Consider the following 12,431-nt stretch of genomic DNA (forward strand, 5'->3'; position numbering starts at 1 on the left):
ACACATTTGATTAGTAGAAGTAAATGCACCCGTTTTTAAATGCATCTTAGCTATGTTTACACCTGCATTTGATGTGGCTAGTCCTTAGCCCTATATATTCTTGATACTAAAGGCAGATAAACTGATCAGATGTAAACAGGATCTTAAGAACGTAAAATCTCAACATGCTGCCATTGGTGAGTCTTTCAGAAGTAGAGCTCAGATCAGCAGCAACACACAGTCACTAGAGTTATGTATCCACATGTCTTGCCATAATACTTCAAGCTAGTTAAAGATCCAACAGAATATAATGCTCCTTGCCAGGGAGTGCCATCCATGCGAGACAAACTGAGAATGTGATCCTGCTGACAATGAACAGTAAACAGCAAGCAGTCAAAACCTGGTGAACGACTCATACAGGCCCAACCTAAACTCGCCTGTTCACTAGAATGAGTTTGAAAGACTCATTTTATTTTCCAGAGGAACTGACATCTCAAAAACAAACAGTGAGTGCATTTGTGCTTTCAATCTGCATCCGAAGCTTTTACACGCTGAATAATCAGCGGCTGAATTTAAAAGTGTTGTACCAAGCACTAACCTATTTCTATACCTCTGAGGTCACGCCTCCCCTGGGAGCGCAGCACATTCAAATGGCACGGCGTTATTTTTCATCATCTTAAATAACCGACTGCAGAGCCCAGGGATTTGCAGCAGCAGCGTGTTATTGTTTCCTTATTCTGAAAGCATTCTCAAGGACGACACTGTTGAATAAATATGAGGGAAATGTGATGACCTTCTAGCTGTGCATCTAGTTATCGGTTGATTCATTGGCAGCGATAACGCCCCTCCTCACCACCAGCCATTTATAATATGATTTAGCCTATTTGGCCTGACTGCGCTTTTTCGAGTTGTGTAAATGATAGGCCGCGTTCTAAAGAAGAAGAACCTTCTTTATGACCGGTTTCTCATTTCGTGGCGTCCAATAGCTCATTACTATTACTTAGCGGCGGGAATACGTATCGACTTCTGGAAGCGACACATCCATTTGCATCACAGGAGCTAAGAAAGAGTAGTGCTGGGAAGGAAAAAAAAAATGAGACACACACTGGGGAGAAGAAAAATCAATGGCCACTGGTGAATCTGGCATTCTTTCAAATTTAGATTAGAAGCTGAATACAGAATAAATCCACAACAAGTCAAGCTCCTGTGTAATTTCACTTTTACGCACATATATTGGTTAATAGTTTCACATGAAAGAAGTTGCATCAGATCTAAATACGTGTGTAAGTGTGTGTGTGAGAAGGTACTGCATTTTTTTTCTTCTGGGAAAACAAAACAAAACAAGCCCTGACAACTCTGCACACTCACACTTGCTCTCCCTCTCTCTCACTCTGTCTCTCTCTCTTTTTCTCTCTCCGTCTCCAGCTGAGGTGCTACAACAAGTATATCAGGACCTTCTTTTGTGTTCAGCTGCTGTGCCACAAAAAGCAACAATAGCCATTTGTTTGCACTACAAACCACGAGTGAGTGTGTATGTGTGTGCCTTTAGTAAGTGAGTGAGCCTGTCTCTCTCTCTCTATGTGTGTGTGTGAGTGAGTGAGTAAAGGGGGGCAGAAAAAGGAAGGAAAGAGGGGGGGTTCAATTCATTTCCACTAATGGTTTCCAAGCATCTCCACAGAATCAAGCAGCTGTCAAGTCAATGCATCAGAGTGGCGGGCTGCTCTCCCAGAAGAGGAAAGAAGCACATCAGGACGCTCAGGAGAACAGATGCTCCCTTCCTTACATCACCCTCACCATACATTCACAAACCAAACAAAACTAAAAGCCCCACTTGAACAATAAACAAAGATCAAATCCACTAATCTTTAGAACAAAACACCACTGACTTAGAAATTATATAATACTAACCATAGAACTAGTGATACACTAGTTTAGACCTAGGCCCTACAGGCAGTGACTGAGAACAGGTAGCTCATTACATAGCCAGAAAGCCCATATTCACCTAAGAGAAGGGCCTGAGGCAGTATAACTACAGCCTGTGTCGCTGCATTTAGCGAGTGTTCAAAAGACTCTGGAAATTAAGCCTGTTTCACGGATCAGCTTCGGCTTAGCCTACAACACAATGTCATGTTTAAAGGATGAGCATGAAGCTCAAAAGAGTCTTACTGGTATGAAAAGAAATTAAGAAATTCAAACACACTGCAGACGAACAGGTCCTACCACATGTACGCTAAGGCAAAACAAAACATTCATTATTTCAGTGCAAATAGAAAGAAACCAGATATCCAATATATCTAAACTCCAATCATTTTCAACATCATTACCAGCACTGTTCATTTACAGGAGCCATGTCTCACCATCCCCACTATCTCTTGACTATTCTGTCAGTGAGATAATGTAATGATAACCACCACCTTTTCTCTTTCAGTTGAAGACCACAGCTGTGGGAATACTGGAGAGAAATAGTACTAAAATTCAAACCTTAAATCCCATAAACCTTAAAAGAATGAACGGTAAATCATAGCTGTTGATACAACATACTAGAGTAAGTTAGGTGAAATCACTGCTGAAACAGGCATGTGCAAAGCTTGAAAAATAGGATGTCAAATTTCACCATGTTCAATGCCAAACACTAATACTCTTAAAGTTGAAGCAGTCAAATCTTCAGAGCAACTCTACAAAGTCTTGTTTGGTTGTTCTAAACAGTTTAGACCACAAATAACCCATGATCAAACTAAAACTTACAAGTACCACCTACAAGTCATTTGCGAGGAACATGTGCCACAAACACACACTTATACACAGTAGGCTAAATGTGGTCTTCACACAACATACATGTGTTCATCACCAATGGTGTGAAGACGGCTTGCTTTTGCAATTTGCAAACTAGCATCCTCTTGAACTCTAGGTTGATTATTCAGATATTAATAACAACGCAGAAACTAAGGTGAATTTAATGGAAACTGGTTGGTTTAGCATATCTTGTGAATCCCACAGTTCCATATGGTTCAATGGTAGGGTCTATAAAACTGATGTGAAAAAGTTGTAAAAGTGAAGAGCTAATGTTTGGATTTAGATACAGGGTCTAAAGGGTTAAGTAATAAACACACACAAGTGTAATGTTTGGACAATTACAGGTGAATTATATTATAGATTTTAATTATCATCATAAAATTTACTGCATACACCACTGAGGATGCCTGGCCTACCACCTTGGGATGTATTATGTACCACAAGTTGTACAAGTCCCACAGTTAGGGATCCACTTGCCTAGAAGTCTTTTTTATTTAATATTTGGACTTAAAATATCTCACTTCTACAAATTCATCTATCTGGTGGCAAGTTTAACAAGTTCAGCATGGTGAATAAGGCTTTTTAAACAAAAGTCTATACAAGTGTGAAAAGTAGAGTGACTAATGTAAGAGATATTTGAGCAACTAATTTCTGAGAAAGTTGAGAAAGACAATGGAGAGCAATAAAAACTGTGAGAACAAAAGAGAGAGAAAAATAAGAGATAGAAAGACAAAAAGAGGAACAATTAAAGACAGACAGAAAAAAAAGAATAAATGAAAGAAGGAGAATGAAATAATAAAAGACTGAAAGAGACAAAAAAGACAGCAAGAAATACAGAAAGAGACACAAATAAATAAATAAAGAGAAAGAAAGAAAGAAAGAAAGAAAGAAAGAAAGAAAATGAGCCATAGTCTTTATAAAAGACAGGATAGACGGCTCACTAACTGTTACGGTTAGAGTGAAAAAAATCCAAAATAAATCAAATTTAAAGAGGCTCTTATTTACTTGGTGTACTTTTGAATGACGGCGCTAACGAGGTCGTAAACACATAATGACATTTAGACGAGCCTGTAATGACATTTAAAACTAATAAATGAACTGCAGCAAAACTTACTTTCATAAATAAATCCATAAATCTTGGACTTTTCGTCGGCTCGTCGCCTTGCGTGCACTCAACCACAGCCTAACCCAAACACCACGAGTTTTTCTTCCTTTAACTGTTCAACGGCCACATGAAGAGTCAGCAAACACACACACACACACAAAGAGAGGCTCGGCACAGAGAAGCGGATGAGGCAGGCAGCCGGTGTTCACTTTCATTACTCATTACCGAGAAGAAAAGCTAACAGCTACTTCACAGCTAAAGTGATTTAACCAAATCAAAACACCAGAAAATAACAGCTACGGGTTTTCGCTGATTAACTTCACCAATAAACCGTTTAACATTTCAGCAAAACACTTTAAAAAGTGAGTCAGAAAGTCATCCTACTTCTTATCTTTCCTATCTGACCCCAGCGTGCTCGCTCAGCCTGTTCTGGGCACTTTTGGTTTTGGTTAAATGTTACTCTGGTTCACACAGAAAGCAGAGCCGTTAAACTGAGCAGAGCCGTTAAGCTTAGCCTAGCCAACTAGCTAACTAACTAACCGACCCACGCGCGCGGCGGGACAGCTAACCTAGCAACCATTACCTCGCGCTCTATCACCCCGAACAACAACGAGCCGCGGCTAACCCGGGCTAAACAACAGTCCGGAGAACAGGCGCTAAGCGAACAGCGCGCTAAACTCGCTCAACTAAAACACAACAAAACTCACCCTCCGATCTTCCCAGACCTCTCTCTCTCTTTCTTTATCTCCTCCGCCGCTCAGGTGCCGTTAAAGTATCTCACTCTCTTCTTATGGGGGAAAAACACAGCGAACAGTACAGAGCTCTTCCTCCTCGACTCTCGGAAAGCGGAGGCAGCGGCAGCAGATGTCAGGGAAGCGGCTGAGCAGTGTGTGTGTGTGTGTGTTGGTGTGTATGTGTGTGTGTTTGAGTCTCCAGATTAAAGGAGACTCTGCTCACGGTTCATTCTGCCTGTGCTCAAGGAACGGCCGTGACGTCAACGCCATCTACACGCCTGCTGACAGTCATTCAGAGAGAGAGAGAAAGAGAGAGAGAGAGGGAGAGAAAGAAAAGAGAGAAGAAGAGAAAACTGAGAGAGAGAAAAGAGAGATGGAGAGAAAAGAGAAAGAGAAAAAAAGAGAGAAAAGGGAGGAAGAGAGAGAGAAAAGAGAAGAAGAGAGAGACCAAGAAAAGAAAAAGAGAGGAAGAGAGAAACAGGTTATTTTAAACAAGTTAAGATAAATTAAACTGTGGCTCCTTATTAATGTGGATATTATAATACAATTCATCTAAAGACCACACACAAAACACTTTATTATACAATAAAATAGTGTAGAATTATTATTTATCAATTCATTAAAAATTAAATTTATTATTTTTATATATAAAATAATAGATTCATAGACTGGACATTTGGACAGTTTTAATATGCGTTTTAAATTATTTTATAACTTATTTAAGCAAAATAGCATATTATGTTAAATAAAGTCCAGTTAAAGGGTTGATGAATTTAAGAAATTCACAAAATGTTGGCTTCAATTTTTTTTTTTTTTGATAATTTTCTACATTTTAGATTAAGAAACACATATAGAATTATGTAGTAAAAAAATGGTAAACAAGCCAGAATAGATTCCTAAAAGGAGCACATTTTGATTTGGTGATAGATTTGTACACCTGGAATGGGTTTCCAACAGTCTTAGAGGAGTATTTCCCTTTTCCTTTATTTTGCAACCCAACTCATGGTAGAAAATAATAATATAAAAAGCACAGCACCAAATCTAATAGAACACAACAGTAGATCCCCAGACAGCAGAGACAGTTACTCCGGCAAAAGTAGAAAAAACTCTGCCTGTATAAATACCACTGATTCAGAAGAAACAATGAATGAAAGGGCAGGTGTCCCAATACTTTTGTCCATCTATAGAACGAACAGAGGGAGAGAGGTTTGTTATGAGAACACTCACAATTACTGATTGGAGACTTGACCTGCTTTGGAGGTCTGTATGGGGTTGGTTGGACTGAGGGGTTAAAGAGGACACAAGAGAAGGGGTACAAAAAACACACATCAACGTGTTGCTCAGTCTGCCCACCGGGAGAAACACAGGAGAGAGGCGTGCGGAGGCCTCTGCGACTGTGTTAGATCAACACTAAGTAGACTACAGACAGATATTGTGGAGGATGTGTACAAATGTTGGTTTAATGAGAAATTGTGAAGAGCTGAGAGTTATTGTTAAAGGTGTTACAGCACTGCTGAACAGAGGGGAGCATAACCACAGCATAACTGTGGTTGGAAATGTGAAACACAGCATCTGGTTGGAAAGCACTTCCATCATATTAGTTTGAATGTTTGGATCCAAAGGTCTAAATGGCCATAACAGCAGCCGTAAATGACTTCTCACATAAGGAAGCCGTTTCTTGCAGGGAGCAGGCGCTGGTGGTAATTGCTCAGTGGGAGTCATTTAAGAGACAAAGTCACTCAGACTCTGCTGAATTAAAGATGTGGAAAAATCCTTATTCAGCTTTTGGAATTTAAAGCAGGTTTATGTGGCTGCTCGCTGGCTGTCTCCTGAGCTCATTGATTTCCTCTGTCTTCCTCCTGGGGAGCTGGGGGTCAGTGTTTTTTTTTCTCTTTCTTTTGCATTTTGCATTGCTTTTAGAGATGCAGGAAGAGACAGGCCCGCTCAGCTCATCACCATCGCCAACCGGGGGGAGAAATGATTTGACGCGTTTGTCACCCGAGCAGGGAGATGCTGGGATTTTAATTGTATTGGAGAATGTTGATGAGGGAACGCATAGGGGGAGAGAGAGCTCAAAGCAATGTCATTATCACAGAAGCCTTGCATACCGGGCTCTTATCCATACCATGGAAATGTCAGCCTGGCTCAGTCTTTTGTAGCATAATAAGTGCAAGTACAATGACGGCAAAGCAACTACGTTGGGGGAAGGGCAAACAGCCTGTCTTCCTTTAAAAAGCAGCTTTTAAAAGGAGTCTTGATTAGAAAGTATAATGAGACAGAAAGAAAGCATAAAAATGATCCCTCCCTGGACTGATGGAAAACAAATTAATGTGCTGATTTGCTTTTAATTATTACTATTATTACTATTATATTTTTGGGCTGTATTAGTCATGGCGCATCCTTTAGAAATCCTCTGCCGGGCCTCTGCTTGCAGTTATTGATTTTCCACTAACACATACAACACAGATTTTAATCATCCCTGAGCATAACACACTCTGTAATTGCATTAAACCACATGCCTTCCAGCACCATAAAGGAAAAGGAAAATAAAAACATTTTCAGTTCACATTTCATTTAATCCCGTTACAAGCTTAACAGAGCCTTGCTCGCTCTGTTTTGTTGTAAAATAATAAGCAAGAACAAATTTTTTTAAATTTGTGCATAATTATATCATTAAGATGTAGAACAAACAATCAAGAAAGATAAACAAGATATATCCATAATTAAAATAATGCATCCAGTTACTGCTGACACAGATGTGCAAAAGTACACACACACTGCGTGTTTACTCTCTGTAGAGAACTGTTTCAGTCATCAGAATATGACAGATAAACATGAACCTATTGATACAACACCTAATGCCTAATGCCAGGTGTGAGCTCCGGAATGATGGTGCTCCATCCAATACTTTTAGGATGATTTGGGAAGATAGTGATGAGTTAGGGATGAGTTGGTGGTGTGGTGACTCTTATTGTCACTGAATTCAATCAAATCCTCACAGCAGTGCAATCACACCAATCAGCAATCCTCACTTGAATTATGTGATCATTCCTGTCACCTGAGCAGCATTTTTTACTCACAAGATAACACATCATAACTTATACAGGTGTGGGCATTTCCAAGCCTTAACAGGGAAAACACAAATTTTTAATCAACATTATCAACACACTGTCAACCCATGACTTTTGACATGTCACCATAAATAACATATTTAGTGGATGATGAATTATTATGATTAGATTCACTGGTCATTTTGGATAGGAAACAGAATGCATTACATGCATGCAATATCCATATATGTCTATATCATGATAGTAAATGTTTCAGTAATGATGATATGAGTCTTAAATACTTTTTTCAATATTTACAGAATCTGTCACACTGGCTGATGTTCATTGCATGAATTGAAAAAAAATACATTTTCAGATTTTTTGTAGATTGTAGCCATACATTGTCATTGGCACTGGTATTTATATTGTTTTATTGATATTATATCGTATCAGTATACAGCTCTGGAATAAAATAAGAGACCTTTAAAAATGATGGGTTTTTTTAAATTTACCAAATTGAAAACCTCTGGAATGTAATCAAGAGAAAAATGGATGATTACAAGCCATCAAACCAAACTGAACTGCTTGAATTTTTGCACCAGGAGTAGCATAAAATTATTAAAAAGCAGTGTGTAAGACTGGTGCAGTAGAACATGCAAAAATGCATAAAATGTATGAATATGAACCTGTTTTCTTTGCATTATTTGAGGTCTGAAAGTTCGGCATCTTTTTTATTATTTCAGCCATTTCTCATTTTCTGCAAATAAATGCTCTAAATGACAATATTTGTATTTGAAATGTGAAAGAAATGTTGTCCATGTTCATTTAACTCAAACATGTACATATATATAACAAAATCAGATAAATTAATTCAGTAACTAAAGTGGTCACCTAATTTTTTCTAGAGCAGTATATATTGTAGAACATATACTTTCTGACATGTTCTAGCCATTATTGTGATTTTGTGTGGAATATGATCCAAATAATCTGCTATTTTCTCTACAATCAAAACACAGATTACATTTCACATCAAAACATTCTGTATGACTTTACATCGCTACAATTGAATTATGCAAAACTTATGACAGCTTGGTAAAAAGCCCCTTTAACCTGTAATAAATTTAAGACATCATTGCCTTGATTGTTTCAGTGGTTGAAGATGATTATTACTGTTAATAACTACTCTGCTGCTGTAGTCGAGTGAGCGGTGTGAATACATTACTGTCATGTTCCACAGTGTATTTCACTCAAACAGTGACAGTATATACGCTTACTGAGCAGACCGTACAGTCAAACATTCAAGAACCATATCCCTCGATGATGGTTTTATATTTGTATTTATGAATAAAAAATGCCCTTTATTTCATCACGCAATTAACGTGCATACATTAATATGTAATGAGTGTGAAATGGAGCGAAGGTGGCATGGTGGTGATGAGGGATCAAAGTGGTGAGAGTAGGGAGAACTACATGCTGGAAGTGCTTATGGGGGACTGGGATTTCTCACACACTCATACATGCATATTACTGACCGCTGTCACATTGCATAGGCTCTGTAGACCACTTCAGCACTGCTGAGCAAGTGGCACAGCTGGACATGAAAGCTGGACTTTAATAAGAACAAGATAAACAGAACCAGCAATAATGGTCAAAATAATGAAAGAAACAAATTATGTATAATAAAATGTAATATTCTGTAAATCTGAGTTGCTACACTGATAAAAGTTCTTTGAGGAACCTTATAAGGTGTTCTTCAGTTTCAAAGTAAGAAACCTTCAAGAAAACCCTTGTAAAAGAAAAGTGTATTAAATATATTTGTAAGTATACTTAACATGGAAAAGTACTTACTTTTTCAAAATTAAATTATGTACTTAAATACATAATAAATGTACTATTTTGGAACAACTTAAGCCAACTTAAGTATATTCAGTTGTAATTAAGCTATATTAAAATACAGCATAAAGTATTTATTTGTGCTTTTGAGTGTTTTTTCATATTACTTCTCTGAAGTTAAATATATTTAAAAACGTGTTTTAAACATATGTTTTAATATACCTGAAGTATATAGTAAATGTACTACTTTGTGTATTGATGCACATATTGTGTACACTTTAATGTTACTGGGAAACAAATACACTGAAGTGCATTTTAAGCAGTATTTAATGCCACTATATATTTTCTATGAACACAACATATAATTTAAAACATATTGCTTAGATAGATAGATAGATAGATAGATAGATAGATAGATAGATAGATAGATAGATAGATAGAAAGTATATCTAATATGTATTTTCATAAATATATATTTAACTGAAAATTTACTTTTATTACTCTTTACCTAATTTACCTAAACATACTTTTAATGCTCTTAAGTATACTTACTTTTCACAAGGGAAGATTTTCAGAAGAAAGTTTCCCAATTTTTTTCAAACACCTTTTGAAGGATCCTTAAAGCACCTTAAGCAGATAGTCCAAAATTTCAAATGGAAAAAACACGAAAAGTTTCTAAAGGAACTTTACTTTTAACATTGCACAACACTAACAGCTAAATAGAATAATTGACTTGTTCAGCTCAGCTCAGTTGTGCTCACATGACTGCAGTTAGTTGCAGAAATGAATGCATGAGCTTGTCACAATATTATACTATTAGCCCTGATGTAAATACATCCCACCATATGTGCTTATTTTTCCAACATATCAGCTGTGACAGTTTCTAGACAATGAATAATGACTGACCTCTAGTCTGAGCAGAGGCCTTGAGGACCTGGAGTGCAGGTCAAACTGACCAGTGAAGAGAAGCCTATCCAGAACACTCAAACACAGTAGTGCTCATTCTATAGAACCCCTGGGATTTGATTAATTAAAATATAACAATGGGAATATAAATGTTAGGTTAGTTTTAGAGAGGGAGACATGCATATTAAAACCTGACAATCTGAAATGGTTGGCTTTCACATCATAGCCTATAGGCATGTAAAGCTCTAGGAGTTTCCAGACCTTACAATGACCCCAACCAGAGTTTCCCAGTAATTAGGTGAAAACATTATAATGATAGAGTTTTCATCTGTCTTGGAAAACACACACTGTTTTTTTCTGATGATTATAATAATATGCTAATGTTCTCTAATACTTTCAAATGTAACATATTCAACAGTCTGGAGCTCAAGGAATTAGAATCAATTATTAATTAGCCAACATCTGAGCAGCTTAAATGGACAACAGGTTAATACACTCCTCAACTCAACTATTTAAATCATTACTGTCATGCAAAAAAAAACATTTTTGTTGTTTTACACTTTTTGATAGGATGTGAATCTGGCAGTTGCTCTTTTTTGAATAGACCAATTAAAAAACAAAAAAAATTGGAATTAAAACACACCAACATTTTACATAGACTTTAAGAAGAGTTCTACTTCCTTATTAATTTAATACATAAAATATTATAGGGACTATTGCTGTATACACCATAAGATACCATATACACCATATACACTATGGGGCAGTTTCCCAAACAGGCATTAAACCTTGTCTGTAAAAGCATGAGCAGTCTTAGAACTTTTATATATAATGTGTACAAAATATATTGCACAATATTCCACTATGGTATGTTGTAAGATGAACTCATGCTATCAGTATACCTTCAGTATGAAAGCATTCTGACACTGAATGAATAGATGAATAGTGTGAACGCATAATTTGAAGCTCACTGAATAGATTACACCAAACTGGATCTTCTGCTTTTCACCTACACCAGCTTTAAAAACACAGCATGTTCTTCTTTATCAGTCTATGAAAATGATTTATTATGGCTTGTGGTGCCACTGTCAGCATGAAAAGCAATGTAAAAGATAGGTGTGTATAGCAATGGGATATGTACTGCTGCCCGGTAAACAATATAATAAACTATAAAGTGTTGCTCATCTACTAGTAGTGAGAATGCACAGAAGCTCCAGACTGAACCTCTGCTTAGAAAAGAAGACAATTCCTCACCGGATGTCACTTTGCCTCGCCTGCTGTAACTCTTCAAGGAAATATAGCCTTCCGAATTTGGAATGCATTGTCACATGATCTAGCCCCCATCCCAAACTTAGAGCTGTGGAAAAGGGAAAAGAGAGTGCAGGGTGGGATCAGTGTTGATGTGAAAAGATAAATGAGTGCAGCTTTCTCTTGGCATGCAGGACTCCTCCTTCAGTGTTCTCCTCGCATGGGAGGCCATCTTAATCCCCTATCTCTCTTTTTTTTTGTGTGTTAATTGGGGCATGCTTAGAAGCACAGAGTGGGCAGGAGACATGAGAGAGGCCTCAGCACGAGAAAAACATGCCAGAGTGCTTCTGTTTGACTGCACCTCTGTAGAGGAGAGAGGGAGGCAACACATAAGAGAAAGAGAGTGGGGGGAGAAAGGAGAGCCAACAAAGAGGACAAGAGAGATGATATTGTAGTGAAAAATCAGTGAAGCAAAAAGTCAGGCTTTGGGTGACACAGTGTAACAAAACCTACATGCTTGTCCATCCACACCATCACTGCAGCTCCTATTGAACGACCTTTGAAAGGCGTTGGATAGTCTCGGGTGGGATGAGCGCATGTGTGCAAACACCAATTTTTATAACAAAGACGAAAATCAAATCATTTAAATTCCGGAAACCAAACATCTGCTGATGTGCAGCAGCTCTAAAAGCCTATCTCACGCTCACATTTCCATGCCAACTGTCACTACATGTCATGTCTTATTAATGGGTGGCACTGTCCGTTTTAATTAGCAATTTCAGG

General features: G+C 37.7%; 1 protein-coding gene across 13 annotated transcripts in view; it reads right to left on the bottom strand.

Moving 5' to 3' along the window:
* Positions 1–4,830, bottom strand: part of LOC103024662 (bromodomain adjacent to zinc finger domain protein 2B) — a 91,360-nt gene extending 86,530 nt beyond the window's left edge. For 7 of the 13 annotated variants that reach the window (XM_049485220.1, XM_022680022.2, XM_049485222.1 and 4 more), the window contains exon 1: positions 4,585–4,830. The gene's annotated coding sequence lies outside the window, so the exon portion shown is untranslated. Of the gene's footprint in view, positions 1–3,886; positions 4,007–4,261; positions 4,340–4,584 lie in introns of those variants that run through there. The other 6 variants (XM_049485227.1, XM_049485224.1, XM_049485228.1 and 3 more) reach the window with 3 other exon arrangements.
* Between the last annotated feature and the right edge of the window lie 7,601 nt (positions 4,831–12,431).

Source organism: Astyanax mexicanus, chromosome 11 (assembly GCF_023375975.1).
Source record: "Astyanax mexicanus isolate ESR-SI-001 chromosome 11, AstMex3_surface, whole genome shotgun sequence".
NCBI lineage: Eukaryota > Metazoa > Chordata > Actinopteri > Characiformes > Acestrorhamphidae > Astyanax > Astyanax mexicanus.